This window comes from Cavia porcellus, unplaced genomic scaffold (assembly GCF_034190915.1).
Source record: "Cavia porcellus strain 051 isolate PalLab524CR breed Dunkin Hartley unplaced genomic scaffold, mCavPor4.1 scaffold_12, whole genome shotgun sequence".
NCBI classification, from domain to species: domain Eukaryota; kingdom Metazoa; phylum Chordata; class Mammalia; order Rodentia; family Caviidae; genus Cavia; species Cavia porcellus.
Window position 1 is genome coordinate 15715901 of NW_026947495.1, and position 15199 is coordinate 15731099.

At 45.0% G+C, this 15199-nt stretch overlaps 1 non-coding gene across 1 annotated transcript; it reads left to right on the forward strand.

Annotated features, from left to right (window-relative positions):
* The first annotated feature begins 2053 nt into the window (after positions 1-2053).
* Positions 2054-2172, forward strand: LOC111754168 (5S ribosomal RNA). Its single transcript, XR_002788883.2, has one exon. It is a non-coding gene; the product is annotated as a 5S ribosomal RNA (ribosomal RNA).
* The last annotated feature ends 13027 nt before the right edge of the window (positions 2173-15199 follow it).

Consider the following 15199-nt stretch of genomic DNA (forward strand, 5'->3'; position numbering starts at 1 on the left):
TGTATGCTGCTGATTTCCCAGTAAAAGCTTTGTTGTAGCTGGTTTTCCTGACATGGACTCCACTGTTCCAGTCTTTGGAGGAGCTCAAGTGCTTTGTAGTCACCAGGGATGGCTGCAGTTCTCTTTGGGGAATCTCTGTTCTTTGTTCTTGAAGTCACTTCCTAGCTCCCATGAAGATCTCTCACCCTTCTAACACAGATCTTTCATTCCCCTGGCATGGACTTTCTAGCTCCCATCTAGAACATTAACCACCGGTCGTTGGGCCTTGGTGGTGCAGAGCCTGGACATGGACTTGTATGAGACATTGACATGGGCTCTAGGCCTCCATCTGGAGCCGTCTGGGATATTGCTGTAGAATCCAGGCCCTCAGCTGGATTCTTGGGTCTCTAGTGTACAGAGAGATCTCTTGCATTCTTCTACATTTGAGTTTTTGGGTGACTGTTATAAAATAATCCTATACATTATGGGTCTTGTATTTCATCTATTTTCTTGCAAACCTGACTATGACAATCAACAAACAGGATTCTATTAAGACTAAAAAATTCCTACCCAGCAAAAGAATCAATCAGAGAGTGAAGAGACAACCTGTAGAATGGGAAAAAAATTTTTTGGTAGCTACTCCTCAGATAGAGGAGTACTACCTAGAATATACAGAAAACTCAAAAAAATAAACCACCTAAAGTTAAAGATTCAATCCAGAAATGGGCAAGAGAAATGAATAGACACTTCACAGAGGAAGAAATACAACTGGTCAACAAACATATAAAAAAAATAACATGTCAGGCAATTAGAGAAATGTAAATCAAAACAATGCTAAGTTCCATCTTACCCTGGAAAGAATGGCCATCATTAAGAAATCAAACAATAACAAATGCTGGCATGGCTGTGCTGAAAAAGGAACCCTACTACATTGTTGGTGGGAATGTAAACTAGTACAACATTGTGGAAGGCAGCATGAAGATTTCTCAAGGAACTGAAATTAGAAATTTTATATGATCCAGTGATCATACTGTGTGTGGTGATACATGCACACCAATGTTTACAGCAGCACGATTTAGCTAAATCCTGGAAACAGCCTACATACGCTTCAACAACTGAATGGATGAAGAAAATGTGGTGCAGTGACTGTATATAATGGAATGTTACTCTGCTATAAAGAAGAACAGATCTGAGACAATCATAGGAAATGGGTGCACCTGGAAAATATAATGTTGAGTGAATCAAACCAGACACACAAGCTTAAATACTACACACTGCAGCTCATTTGAATGAGGCAAACTACAAACAAAGATTGTAGTGGTGGATAGAAGAGGACTAGGAGATGGATCTCTTGCAATAGGGAAGTGGCCAAAGGGAAAAACTGAGGCATGAGGAAGAGAGGAAGGGGAAAATAATAGAATAAAGATATGCCATGCATAAGAACCTAATAACCTCAAAGAATGTGAACATCATAAACATAGCATGAGCTAAGATTAATAATATCAATAATAAAAAATGGGATGGAGAATTAGAGGAGGGAAGGAGAGGAAGGGAAGGGGATTTAAAATAAAACAAGCTATGGAGTATACCTGTAATCACACTTCAAGATAACTGCAAACTTCATAACTGCAAACATGTACTCATAAAATTAAAAATTAAAAAGAAGTTTAAGTTGATCATCTTATGACCCATATAGTTTCTGCAAATCTTATTGAGATTCCCATTGTTTGTCTGGGCAGTGGGGCACACTCGATGGGCTGTTTAAAATACCACATGCTTACTCACCAACAAGCAAGCACTTCTTTGTTTCTCAAGCCTCCCCCTGCACTATGGATGGAATGCTTATGTCTTCCCTAAATCTGCACGTGGAAGCTCTATCCCTGGTGTGATGGTATGAGGCTGATGTGTTTAGGTTATGAGGGTGGAGCCCTTGTTATAGTTTGGGTCTGGAATACTCCCCAAAGGCCCATGTACTGAAGACTTGTACTCTGCCTATGGCAATACTGGAGGTGGTAGAACCTTTAGGAGATGGAAGGAACTGAGGTCCTTGGGGTCTGCTTTGAAAAAGATGTTGGTCTACGGCCATACCACCCTGAACGCTTCCGATCTCTTCTGATCTCAGAAGCTAAGCAGGGTCGGTCCTGGTTAGTACTTGGATGGGAGACCACCTGGGAATACCAGGAGCTGTAGGCTTTAAAAAAAAAAAAAAAAGAAAAGAAAAAGATGTTGGCACCTCTCTCCTACTGTCTGTCTCTCTCTCTGCTTCTTTGCTACCACAAAGTGAGAAAGACTCTTTTACCATGCACTCCCAATGTGATGTACTGTGTTGCCACAGGCCCAAAGCAACGGGGCCAAGTAGGCATGCACTGAAATCCTTGAAACTGTTCACCAAAACAAACTTTTCCTCTTTTTAAGTTAATTTTCTCAGGTCTTTGTCATAGTAGTTAAAATCTGACCAGCACAATCCTCGTGAATAGGATTACTGCCCTAATAACACCTGACAAAAATGCCTTTCTTGCTCTAAGGTGAGGACATTGAGCATGAGGACCTCTGCAAGCCGAGAAGTGAGTCCTCCAGAAACCAAATTGGAGACCAGAAACCGAACTGGCCAGCACCTTCACCTTGGACTTCTCAGAGTACTGACGCTGAGAAATAAATTCCTATTGTTTAAACCAGCCAGTCTACAGTATTAGTCACAGCATTCTGGTCTGACCAAAACACCTGGTTATTATTTCTAACCAGATCCCAGAGCTATTGATTCTAACAGCTATTTTCTTTTCTTTTTTCCACATTATTAATTTCTTTCATGTAGGGCTGGATCCATAGAGTTTCCTACACTGGCATTTTCAGTGACGTCACTCATAGGTTACTACATTCTGACGTGGTCTCTGGGCCACTGATACTACCAGCACGGTGGAGGCATATTCTGTGGTCCCTATCCAGGGCATCCAGCTTCCTCCCAAGAACCCATTCAGAAGTGTAGTTTCCAGGTCTCTGCTTTCCATAGTCAAGGTCTGGGACTTTTAGTCATTACTGTCTCTTAATGGACACAGCTTGGAGACTGCTCAGCACACCCTCATGTGAGCCCAATGCAACCGTCCCTCTATTACTGGGTCCTTTCCATGTGGCCCAAAGTAGCTGCAGTGCTATCACCTGGTGAGCTCCTCAGCTTGTGCCCAGCACAATGCCCAAGGGTTTTTCATACGGACAGCTAATAATGCCTGCTACGACCTATTAACTGCAGTGTTTGAACAGCTCGCCTTTTCTGTAGTTTATCAGAGTGGTTTAAAATGATGACTAGAGAAAAGTCAAAGTCAGAGCTCTACCAGACCTAAAGTCTTAAATCCCAAAGTAAGGATGTACATGAAGTAGGGTACAGAGGGGGCCTACTAGGAAGCATAGTGAGGGGCTGAAGAAGTGAGCTGGGAAGGAGGAGAACCAGTAGAGGGTGTGCACATGCGTAGGTCATTTTCATGGGCAGCTGCTGGGCAAATCCCGTAGGGGCCTGGGGTTATTGTGCATGACACACTAAATGCTGCCTGCAACATGGTACTTCATCACTTCTGAAGCACTCACTCTGCCCTACCCTCACATGGACCTGGCATACGTGCGTGGCCAGAGAATTTCCCCAAGCAGATGCAAGACACTTTGCTCTGTGAAGGAACTCTCTGGAACCTTCAGAGTGGAACAAGCAATGTGAGTAGGGCCCTAAAACTGTCTGTTGCAGTCCACAGACATTTATGGGGCTCGAACTGTCTGCAGAGCCAGGGATGCGGTACTGCTCGGAGGTGAGGTTTACCCTCTGGTGGCGACAAGGCGATGGGAAAGAAATGAGTCCAAGTGAGGAGACAGGATGGCCTCATGGGGTGATGAGGGCTCGTGGAACTCAGACTATGAGACATGGTGACTGGGAGGGCCTGGGTCTGCGGCCCCTGCAGATTGGCAGGCTCTCTGAAGAGGGAAATCCAGTCTGACCCTCGGAGAGAGTCATGGCAATTTCCAGGGCATAGTGGTCCAGGCAGGTGCAACAAATGTTAACTTCCAGGGCAGAAGTAAGTTTGGTTTGTCTGGGGAACAAAAAGCCTAGTTTGTGAGGAAACTATGGCACATCTAACAGAGTCACATGCAATTGTAAAAAATGAGGGAGAGCTTTATGAACTGAGGGTAGTCGTTTTCAGGATGTGCCACTTCCAAAAGTTCCTCCGGCTCTGAGAGTACACTGGGCTATGTCAGGGCCATGTGAAAAAATATTGATACCTTTCAAGAAAAAAAAAAGAAAGGAAGAAAGAAAATATATAGGCATCTGCTCACCTGTGCAAAACAAACAAAAAAAAATACAAGAAAAATTAACCAGAAAGAAGAGAATGGTTTGAGGTGGAAAGCAGTTGAGAGAGGCAGAAAAAAGGGACATGAGAGTGGAGTAGCAGGCAGGAGGAGGAAGTGACACTTCTCTGTGCCTTTTGGATTGGCTTTGACTCTCAGAAATTTTGCAATGTTTCACATACTCCAAAAACCAAATGTGCCATTGAACTAGGATAAAAGAGGATCCCAAGAGAGAATACAAACAATACCAACTTAGTATAATATTGTCACACTGTAGGGTGTGGGGAAGAAAAGAAATAGTCTAAGTAAGTGAAAAAGGGTGTTCAATGGGCTATCGTTAAGACTAAAGACCAAAACATATGCGTAGGTGCAGTAGCCAACTTATTAAACGAGAGTCACACGAGGTTGGAAATTCTAAAACACTAGAATTGAACAAATAAAGTACCCTAGAATTAAACAAATAAACTAAGGTAAATTGGAGAATTAAACCCTAGAATTAAACAAATTAAGTAAATTGGAGAGAATGAGAATTAAACAAATAAAGTAAGTTTAACTTCAATCACAAATAAGCCTCTAACAAGCTCTGATTGAGGGATACTCTTCAAAACTGCTAAGGTTATGAAAGACTTTAAGTCTGAGGACTGACCAATTAGAGGAAACAAAGGAGAATAGCAAGATGCAATGTGGCATCTTGGATAAGATTTTGGTGGAACAAGAAGACAGTAAGGCAAAAAATACAGAGAAATTAAAATAAGGTCTGCAGTTGAGCTAATAATATTGTACTACTGCTAACTTTTTTGGCACTGTACTTAAGAATTTTTTTGGTATTGTACTTAAGATGTCAAGTGTAGGGGAAATAATGATGTGTACATGAATTCTGTTAGTTTTGCAATTTTTCGTACTTTCAAACTTAGTTCCACAGTAGAAATTTTTCATAAAAAACTTAAAACAGCAAAGGTCAGTTTGGTTAAAGGGAGTGAGGAGAAAGGGTGCTGGAGACGAGACCCAAAAGACAGCCCAGGATTGGAGCCTGTGGAAGTTGGCAAGGGGCCTTAGGAGGAGTACGGCCTTATTCTGAGGGTGTGACCCAGTGGAGGGCAGCAAATCTAGGCCTGATGCCTTCTGATGAGTGTTTTAAGAAGGTCACTCTGTGCATAATGGTTGTAGGGAGGTGAGAAGGCGAGGAGGCTCAGGGGGACCCTTGCAGCTGTCTAGAATAGAGAAGGGGTTGGGCTACAGAGAGAGAAGCAATCAGATTTTGTGTGTATTTTGGGGATGGGTGAGTTGGCAGCACTTAATGGTGAACTGGACATAGAATGTCACCAAAGCAGAATATTCAAGGGTAGTGAATAGTAAGGGTAGGTCTCTAGGAAAACGCAATAATTGACAGAGTGAGAGAAGAGTGACAGCGTGAGAGGGAGGAAGAGGGAAAAGGGAGAGAGAGAGAGAGGCAGAGAAAGAGAGAGAGAGAGAGAGAGAGAGAGAGAGAAAGACAGAGAGAGAGAGAGAGAGTAAGGAACTGAAGAATTGTCTGCTGCAGTTTGGAAGCTGGCATGTCTCAAGATCTGCAGCTGGTCAACTGGAGATGCAGGAGAGTTGGAGGAAGAGCTCTACTCCAAGTCTGAATGTCTGAGAACCAGGAGGGTATATGGTGTAGGTCTCAGTTCAAATCTAAGTGAAAAGCAGGATAAGTCTGACTTCCCAGCTTGACGATAGTGGATGGGAGAAGTGAGCACTCTTCCTCCTTACTCTGCCTTTATGTTCCATCCACTCAACTGGCTGAGTTCCACCCGTACTGGGAAGGGTGATGGGTTTGATTCAGACAACTGATTCAAATGTTAAATCTCGTCAAGACACTTTCAGAATAATATTTAACTAAATATGTGGTCACCCCAAAGCCCAGTTGAGTTGACATTTAAAATTAACTACCACAGACAGCCCTTGGTTCCTTGCCTTAGTCAACTGCTCTGTGGTGGTGCCATTTACTGATAGGAGAGAGCCTAGAGGAGAAGATGGTTTGGAGCTGACATTCACAGGATGCCTGGAAGACATCAGACAGACAGGTGAACACACAAGTCTTGAGTTCATGGGGAGAGAGACATTTGAGAATCACTGGTCTACAGGTGGCAGGTACCCCCAGGGAGAGAAAGGACAGGGATGGGCTGATGTTGGAGCCTGGGCCCAGCCATTCAGAGGGCAGTGGATGAGGGAGAGGCAGCTACAAGCAAAGGCCCTGAATCAGACCTTGTCGGTGTCGCTCCCGGCCTGCAGGAAGAACACGCGACAGATTCTGACGGTGTGCAATCTTGCCTTTATTTATCTCCGCGTGGGCCCCGCGAGGCCTCCGCTCTGTCACCAGCCCTTTCTCGCCGGTGGACTTTCTCTATCCCTCTCTGTGCTTCTTCTGTGCTTCTCTCTTGTGGCGGGAGAGGCATTTACTTTTATAGGGTAACAGTGGCCAATCAGTTCAAAGCGCGCGATGCGGGCTGATTGGCTAACATCAGTTGTTGCTAGGCAGACTATCTTACAGAGCGGGTTGTTTAAGTCGCCAGCGCAATCAGGGGGCAGGAAGCAGGCGCCAACTTGGCTCACTCGATGGGAGGGGCAATCTAGCTCAGGCTCCGCTCCCACCCACAGGCCCTACGTCCGCCAAGTAAGGCGACCGGTGTCGGCCACGGCTCCCAACAAGACCTCTCTCCCACACCCTCCCATTCAGAGATGGGATCCATGGAGCTGCAAACTGACAGCCTTCTAACCTGAGTTCTCTGCCTTGCTCAGCTCAGCCTTGTCCGATAAACACTGCCGAGGGCCTCCAATGTGTCAGGACCTATGTGTCAAAGGCAGCACACCTGATGGCCCTGGGGAGAGAGACTCTCAGGGGACCCCTGCAGAGCCCAAGCAGTGACTCACATATCCCAGCATAAATTCAGCACCTAGGGGTTGAGTCCTTCCTATGGTGCCAAGTGTAGGCACAGGACCCAGAAATGCCACAGCTGATGACACACAACCCACTCTCTATGAGCTCATAGTCTAGTGGCAGACAGTACTAAAACAGGTATTTCAGTAAAATGTGGCAAATTCTTTCATGGGAGCCTTTAGCCCATGTCCTGGCAAGAGCTAGACCTACCTGGGAAGAAGGGAATCCAGGTCACTTCAGCAGGAACTGAGTCCCAGTCCTTGTCACTTGTCTCTCCTCAAAACTGCATTGTCAGTGTGTGATCCAATGCCCATATCCAAGAGGAAATGAGTCGTTTTATTTCATTTCACTTTTATGGCCAAGGTATTTAACAGGTATTCCTGTTTTCCACTATGTAGTAGTCAGCAGATGAATTTAATCGTATATGGACTTAGTTATATGTGCATATGTCACACACATACACGTGCACACGCGCGTGTGTTTCCCCGATCCCAAATTCTTAAGTGTTAGGTCACTTTCCTTCTTGGCCAAATGGCTGTCTGTGCAGCACTGGGACAGCCCATAAATTGTGAGGCTCATGACATAAAACAGCCCTTATTGACAGTGGCTCTGCTGGTTGGGGCTGGGTTGCCAGCTTGTAAAGCAGAGCCCAGTGTCACTGAGTGGAAGCAATAAAAGGAGTGGGGCATTATGTCCAACTTCAGCAGCTGGCCACACCGTGGGGGACACCACGGGCAGTGCATTGCTTGTGCAAAGCATTGCATGTAGGAGTGATTTTTTCCTTGGCCCACAGCAAGTTCATTCAAGCAGAGAGGCAACCCCAAATCAGGGCCTGTCCCCGAATTCCAACCTGACTTGAATCCTCAGTGCCCAAATGACAGGGCTTTGACTCCTCTGCTTCTTTCCATGAAGTGTGTGGCTGGGGCTGCTGCAAACTCTCTGCCTTCTGCTCTTGCTCAGACATCTATAGCCCAGGCCAGTGTGAACTTCAGGGCTCACCCTGTTCTCTCTGCAGTCCTGCATAGTGCAGCCTCAAGGCTCCCATCCACCGGGAGGAGGGTGGTCCCTGGTGCCCTCTGCAGGTCCTCAGAGTTTTTCTGAACAACTCTCTCCCTACTGATGAACTACCCAGAACTTCTCTTCTGTGTAGATCTCATGCATTAGGAAGGTGGCTGGATGGCAGTGGTGGGAGGGCTACCCTCACTGGTGAATCAATCTGCCAATGCGTTTACAGAGGGCTTTCTGTTAGGAGGTAGAGGCTGGTTAGAGACCCTCACTGGAGGCATCACCTGCAGAGGTGTCTCCCTCCCTGGCTCCTCCCTCTCTCTGAAGCTGTATTCTGTCTTGGGTTTCCTCCAGCACACCCTTCCCCCACGCTGTTTCTGCCTTGCAGCCAGTTGACCAGGGAACTGAATCTTAACAACTGTGACCCAAAATAAACCTTTTCTCCTTCAAGTTGTAGCTGTCAGGTATTTTGTCCCAGTGATAAGAAAGCAACGATGGCATTTGCCTTTCTTGGGCCTCTGGTCCTGTACTTCCCAGGAGAGCTCTTAACTCCTGTAGCAGGGGCAGAAAGAAGCAGTTTTCCTCCTAGTTCCAAAGCCACAGGCCATCAACCTCCCTTCTTTTTCTCTCCCTCTTGTTTGACCCTGCTGTCTATGGCCAGCCCTGTCCCTTGCCCTCAGCCCCTTTGTGCCCACCCTGCATTCTGGCTATCCCTGGTCCATTAGGCTTCCAAGTCTCTCTCAACTGTTTCACCTCAGCAGTTTCCCAGTTGCTTCAGACAGCACAAAGCCTCGGGGATAAAGTGAAGACCGAAGTGAGGTAAGAGGGTCTGAGAGCCTGTGAGCCACAGGACGTGGGCTGGGTGGGACAGGGACAAGCGTGGATGCTGGGCATAGGATTGACACACTTCAGAGGACTGCTCTTACTGGGAAGAGGACTAAACAGTGGGGGTCATGTGAAGGTGGAGGAGATTCGGGATGAGACGGAGATCTTGCAGAGCAGCAGCGTGTGCAGGAGCTCTGGGGGAGCACTGCACCCTGAACCCGCACTCCACTGACAGGTTTACAGGGCCGGTAGTTTAACATCTATTGGAGTGAGTTTCTTGTCACTTGGTATTAGCAGCTCTAGCACACTTGGGAGGCTCAAGGGTTGTGGGGAAAAGTGCCCCAGTTCTGGATATTCCCAGAAGTTAGAGCCCAAAGGGTTTCCTGATGCATTGGATGTGGGGTGAGGATGCCAGGTCTCTGGTGATGTGGGCTTACTGCCGTGGCTCCTCCTGGAGGCGCTGTCTTTTCCTGCTGTTGGCGGTGCCCATCCAGCTCTTTCTCCTCCTCCTCTTTCCACTCATTCCCAGACAACAGACAGATTCTGGCCCCTGATCTGGGACACAGACACTAAGTGGCCAGGGAGCTCACCCACAGCACTAGGGTCAGCTTCCTGCCCGGGTTCTCAGACCGAACACAGCCCTGGACTCTGTGCTCACTCCCAGAGCACGGATCTTACTGCCACCTCTCCTGGTGTAAAAGGTCAGCTCTTTTACTTTATGTTATTTAACTTCATTTCAGCCGGGGTCTAGAATGACCACACGTGGGCCAGGGCCACTGAGCCCAGCCACCACCAGCCACCATGATGCTGGACATGAATCAGAATGCTAGGCAAGCACTCTACCATTGAACTGCATCCCCATCTAGAACTCCCCACCTAGCGGGTAGGGGTGCTCTCTGACCACTTCCATGGGAGCCCTTACCCTGTCCTACTGGTGTTACCCTAGGTAGCTACTGAATCCATCATTGCTGTCCGTCTCTGTCTTCTCTCCTGGGGGCCAGCAGTGGCTCAGTACCTGGGCTTTGGTGTTATCTTGTACTTTTTTGTTTATGGAGTAACTTTTCCTGCCTTTTCTTCATGATCATTCTTCAGACCAAGGCTCAGGCACTTTGGTCTTGGAGAACTCTCTGAATTCTCAAATCTGCTTATAGACGCCATGTTGCTCCTTTATGGTCCTGAGAGCTGCGAATTTCCTTCTGTTTATATAATTATTTAGCTAATGACAGTTAAGCACCCTTTGTAAGCCCCATTCACTCAGCACTCTTCTTCCACAGAGAGCACACCCAGAGCCAGAATGCCTGAGCTTGAGTTACCATCTGTCACTTAGAGGCAGCAGTGTAACCTTGGGTGAGTTAATTAGAGAAGTCAGGTGGTTTCTACCTATCTCATGGCTTGGTGTAAAGATTGCAGAACTCAAGATAAACTGCCTATCACACAGTGAATACCTGTGTGTGGTAGAGAAAGCCAGTTCCAGTCCTTTGCCTTGACAGATGCTCACACTCTGGCCTTTGCCTCTTTATGGGGGGATGGCATCATTTGATGAGTTTGGCTATGTCACCTGCTTTGACTCAAAGAATGGGATGGAAATTACCACACTGTTTCTAAGACTGGATGGCCTTTAGAATTTCCATTTATCCTCTTGAGCTTATGCCATTACTTTGAGAAGTAGCCTCCCTAGTTATTGCTCAACCCCATTTCAGCTTGGGTCTAAAATGACCACACACAGGTCAGGGCTACTAAACACAGCCTAGGCTAGACCTGCCAACTCCAGTAGCCCTGGGGGGTAGTGACAATGAGTGACCATTGTTTTAAGCCTTTGAGTTTGGTGGTTTGTTTCTAGTATTTTTTAAAAATAGACAACCTGCCGACTAATATAATGTTCCTAGCACAGTATCTGTGACAAAGGAACTCTTAGTTCACTGTCCACAGAAGCTGTGACATGTTCTCAGGTTGGCCCTCCAAAGCCATCCCAGAGCTTCAGAGCTGCCTTCCCTCCATTCATCAGGTGTCATCCAGTGCTCAAGTGTGCATGCCGGATGTGAGGGATAGATAGATCCAATCACATAGCTGATGGAGAGAGGAGAGAGACACAGACAGACTAGAGAGATGGGTGATAGACTGATAACAGGAGATGATAGACAGTGAGATAGGTAAGATAGATAGGGGGTATGCCTTTCTCATTTGGGCTGATGGTTGGTCACAGACTCTGCAGGCCCCTGCTATCATGTCTGAGGCTGGGACTCAAACTCCACCTCTGCTGGTCAGGAAGGTAGGCTGGCTATAGAATGGAGAAAGCCCACAAGGACAGACTGAACACCATCAGTTCCTGATGCCTGGCCTTGAAAATCCATGTTCAGATGTGGGCAGGTTGGGCAGGAAGCACTAAATTCAGAGGGGTAGCTGCTCCATGGCAGTGAGGATCCTATAGCTACCCGAAGACACACGTGTTCTGCTGTGAGTCTGCTGAGTCCCCTTACCCAGACTCATGCTAGAATTTGTGAGTCAAAAACACCCAGGATGGGGGATTCTGGGGACTGTAGTTGTCATACCTAGTAGACACATTACATAACTACTATGCTTTAAACCCTCAGACCAATTGTTAGGATAACAGTCACTAATTAAGTGTCCTGGAAATGGTGTGGCTGTGATGGCTACATCTCAGGAAGTGAAGGAACATCATTAAGGGTAAGCTATATTTCATATTTGGTCTCATTTCATCCTTGAAATGATTTCTGGAGTGGGTAATGTATCAAACCTGTTGCACAGATGAGGACATTGGGCCCCCTTGCTTTTCCTTGGGCTGGACCTATGTCTCCAAAGGAAAGTAATTTATCCTTCTTGCACAGAACAGGTGACAAGTTTAAACTGATTACAGTTGTGTCTGATTGTGTTAATATTTGTATTGTCCTAATGTTTAGCAAGGTTGAAGAGCTTTTCGTTACTTGTCATCTGTATATATTGATACCAAAGATTCTAGGGGTTTTGCACTGAGTTATATCCCCAGCCCTTTCAATTGTTTTTATTTTGAGAGGTTTCACTAAGCCACCAAGTTGCCAGGGTTGGGCTTGAATTTATAATCCTCCTGCCTCAGTAACCCAAAGTGCAGGGATTAAAGCCATGTGACACCATCTTTGGCTTTATGACCACTTGTATGAAGCATCTATTTAAGTTCTTTGCCCATTTTTTAGTTGGATCATGTGTTCTTATATTGTTGATTTTGTTGCTCTTTATATATTCTGGACCCAAGACCTTTGTTGGATATGATAAAAATAGTTTCCTCTAGCCTATAGCTTTTAATTATCTTGTCTCTTTTGCTGAGAAAACATGCTTAACTTTCCAAAATTTTCTTTCATGGGCAACATTTTTTAAGAGTAATGCACACGAACTTTTGATTTAATCTTAGGTCATAAAGATTTTTCTATGATGATTTCTCCTAAAATTGTTGTGGTTTTCACTTTATATTACATCTGTGGTCTATTTGGAGGGAAATTTTGTATGAGAAATAGGTTAGGTCAAGATTCTTTTAATGTTAATTTTTATTTGCCTATGGGTATCCAGTTGTTTCAACACTGCTTGTTGAAAAAACTTTTTCCACTGACATGCTTTTGTACCTTTGTGGAAAAAAAAAATCAGTTGTGGGCTGGGGTATAGCTCAGCGGTAGAGCACTTGCTTGGCTTGCACATGGCCTTCGTTTGATTCCCAGAACCACCAAAATAATTTGTCATATTCGTGCTTGTCTATTTCTGAATTCTTTATGCAGGAGTTAACAGATTTTTTTGTGAAGAGTAAAATAATAAGTACTTTAGGTTGTATGGTTATATGGTCTCTGTGGGGGACAACTGTTGACTCCCTGTGAATGCAGAACAATTGCTGCAACTTTGATTATATGGAGACTTATTTCCTCACACTGATATGTACAGAGCTGGCTATGGTATTTCCTTTTCTCTTCAGTTGGCTCTAAGCACTGTAAATAAGGCTAGACAAGTTCTGATATGTAATCTCTAAAGCCATCAATCTCCTGTTTCCTCACATAGTGTTCTCTGTGAAAGATATGAGCACAGCTGGATGTTTGAGCCCTTAGCTCTAGGAATGTCAACTGGGTATGAGCCTCAAGGTAAAGAGCAGACTCCCCAGGGCACAAAAATTTACCTATCAGAAACTGAAGCAACAGTCTTCTAAAACAATTCAGTTGCCACCTCAATTGAATTATGCAAATTGATCCTTCTGCATATCCTTATCTCTGTATTTTGCAGAGGTGCTTTTCCCCCCACCTGGCCAGCCAGCTCAGGTTACTCACTTAGTTCCTGCCATCCTCACTGTCACTCATCCTTGAGCCACCGCCTTCCTTCACAAGATAATAAATTCTGGGAGAGGCCTAGGATCAAGGCCTTTGTCTGCATGTCCTCACAGGGATTGGATTTAGGACCCCTTGGCTGCCTTTAACTTGGGTATGTCTTGATGTCTTTACTCTTGCCATGGGTTGCACTGGTGGTGGTAGTTTAGAATTAACTTTCTGGGATTCCAATAACATCTCAGTGGGATTACAAATACAACTTTTTGGATTATGAGGAAAACTGGAAAAAGGATTATGGTACTTGGATAACTGTACTCAATATTTGGGATTATAATAGTCTCTGCTTTATAAAAATTTGATTTTATGAATTTTAAAGAATACTATTTAAAGACCATTCTCAGCTTATAGGTCATACAAAAACAGATCCTGGCCAGATTGGGTCTTTGGGCCACAGTCTGCTGACCCTGTTGTTTTGTACCATTGATCTGTGTCTTTCTCATCACTGATACCACATTGTTGATGATGGCAGCTTTATAGGAGGTCTTAAAACTAGGGAGTAGGAGTGTCGCATCTCTATTCTCTGGCTCTTAACTAGGGCTTTTAGACTTAGGTTTTATGTAATTATTGATAGGTTCAGACACAGACCTACCATTTTATTCATTGCTTTCTTTTTTTGTGGCTGTTATTATTCCTATCTGCCTGCTATCTTTTGGGTTTGGGAACATTTTAAAACTATTTTTATTTTAATTTTTGTTACTTTTTTGGCCTACATCACAGAGTATAGTTTATTTTCTGATTACACTAGGGATTATCAGAATATACATACTTCACTGAGTGTAGTCTATGAATCAGTACCTCACCACTTTTAAGTGAAATGTGGTTATATAACCCCATGTAGACCCTTAATCCTCCCCCTTTATGTAATCACTGTCTTGTGATATCCACAGACATTAAAACCCCCATTGGACCATTGGCATTGTGTGCTTTCAGCTCATATTCTTTAAGGAACTCAAGAAGGCAGAAGCACCTGCTCTATCAAGCCAGATACTCACATTTCCTGCTGCTCTACCCTCACTCTGGGTGGTCCATCTTTCCTTCTGGCGTCTTTGCTTTCTACATTTAGGGCAGATCTATGAGTCATGAGTTCTCTTAGTTTCCCTGAATTTGAGAATGTCTGTCTCAGAGTGCCAATTTCATTTTCACCCCTGAGGGATCTTTTCATGGGTAGGAGGAGTGATTAAAATATAGTGAATGCTTAAATCAAGACATTAGTATAGTAAAAGACACACTGCCATCAATCCTCACAATGCTCCTCACTTCAAACACATTCAACCCATCATTGTCACTACTTTCTGAAGTTGAGAGTCCTCTTTCTTATCTTTACAAGGTATAATAAAAAATTTGGTGAACGTGTTTGATGAGTGTCACCTACAGAAAAGTAGGCTCCTAAAAACATCACAGTGCATCCTCATCCACCTTATTCACTGGAGTTGGCACCATGTAACTTCTGGCTTTGCTGCAAAATAGAAAAGACCATGGAAGGCATGCTCTGAATCCCTTTAGGACATCAAGGCAGTAATGATAATACAACTAAAGATGCTTCGGCTCCCACACTGTCCAACCTGGGGGCTAAGGTTTTTCTCATGGAGACAAGGAAATTCTAGGAGCCAGGCCTGGGAGTTCAGAGGCCTAGCCCTGCCCAGGGATCAGGTGGCCTGCCCGCCTTCCCTTTCTCTTTGCCTGCCCCAGAGGACACACCTTGTTCACCATGGGGACCTGCTTATTTTCTTATCACCATGCTCACCCTGACTCAAATGTGTTCAACTGCACTGCCCATCAGAGAGAGGCGGCTGAC